We start from the raw sequence: 1,770 nt of genomic DNA, 5'->3' as shown, positions 1-1,770 counted from the left end.
TTTTTGAGAGTCTAGCTGTTGCCTGGGCTGGAGTGCGGTGGTGGAATCTCGGATCACTGCAACCTCCGCCTCCCGGATTCAAGCGATTCTCCTGCCTCAGCCTCCTCCTGGGATTACAGGTGCCCGCCACCATGCCCGGCTAATTTTTTGTGTTTTAGTAGACACGGAGTTTCACCATGTTGGCCACACTGGTCTTGAACTCCTGACCTCAGGTGATCCGCCCACCTTGGACTCCCACAGTGCTTGGATTACAGGTGTGAGCCCCCACACCTGGTCCCCCCCCAAATATCTTGATTCTGACCACTGCCTTTTGTCCCTGTGGCCTCCAGGTCCCCATCCCTTCTGGCTCTAATTCCTGCCCCAGCCTCCTTCCCATTCACCACTCCAAGCTAGCTCCCCAACAGGCAGCAGCCAGAGGGCATCTGTGAACATCAGGGTCGGGGCATGTCCCACCTCTGCTCAAAAGCCTCACAGGACTCCCCTCCCTGGGAACAGAAGCCAAAGTCCTCCCTATGACTGACCAGGCCCCAGCGCCATCTGCCTGTTACCTCCCTGCCCTGTTGTCTGTCCCCAACTCCATGCTGGCCCTTGAGCACTTGGAATTTCTCTTAGTGTGGGCTTAGGTGATGTGCTGAGCCTCAGTGTCCCTGCTCTTAGGGCTAACATCGTCGCACTAGTGCCCTCCTCAGGCTGTAGTGATGGGGACAAGTGAGGTAATGGTTCAGACAACTGGCACCTGGCACTCGTTCTCTGAACGGGGACCTTGGCACTTGCTGGCTCTCTGCAAAAGTTACAAAATATTTCTGCCACAGGAGAAGTCTTAAAGGAGAGTGCACAGCCAGGCGTGGCTCACACCTGTAATCCCAACACTTTGGGGGGCCAAAGCGGGAGGATCACTTGAGCCCAGGAGTTCAAGACTAGCCTGGCTAATGTGGCAAAACGCAGTCTGCACTAAAACAAATTACCCAGGCATGGTGGCGTGTGCCTGTAATCCCAGCTACTCGGGAAGCTGAGGCAGGAGAATTCCTTGAACCTAGGAGGTGGAGGTTGCAGTGAGCCAAGATCACGCCGCTGCACTCCAGCCTGGGCAACAAAGACTCTTATCTTAAAAAAAAAAAAAAGAGGTGCAGTGCTGGGCGCAGTGGTGCGCACCTGTAGTCACAGATACTTGGGAGGCTAAGGCAAGAGGATTGCTTGAGCCCGGGAGGTCAAGGCTGCAGTGAGCTAAGATTAAAGTACAATAAACACCCAGGTACACATCAGTTTAAGACATGAAATACCTCCAATCCAGTAGAGACTTCTGCCCACCTCTCCCAGGGGACATCGCCTGAGGGGACTGCTTGTCCCTCAGACCACAGATCAATGCCACTTCTCTGAGGCCCTCCTTGACCTACTTTAATTGCCCTCATGCTCGGCCACCAAACCTCCCTCACATGCCCTTCTTGACACAGAACTGTGTATTGTCACCTCCCATGTACTGTGGGTGCCACCAGAGCACGGAGTTTTTCTTGCAACATCCACAGTGCCAGAAAGGGGACCTTCAGGAAATATTTGTAAAAGCATTGGATAAAAACCCCTGGAATGCTGTTGTGCCTAAGTCGATCACCACCAGGGGGCAGGAGTGAGCTGCAAATCTAGTCACTTTCCTTAGTGCTTTGTGTATGAGTGGGAACAGCAGGTGCGGGCTGCAGGGGACTCCTGGAGACCTGAATGAGCCTCGCACACCTTCCGAGATCTATTTATTTATTTATTTATTTATTTATTTATTTA

This window comes from Mandrillus leucophaeus, unplaced genomic scaffold, assembly GCF_000951045.1.
Source record: "Mandrillus leucophaeus isolate KB7577 unplaced genomic scaffold, Mleu.le_1.0 Scaffold112, whole genome shotgun sequence".
Classification (NCBI taxonomy): Eukaryota; Metazoa; Chordata; class Mammalia; order Primates; family Cercopithecidae; genus Mandrillus; species Mandrillus leucophaeus.
Note: the sequence above shows the minus strand (reverse complement) of the source record.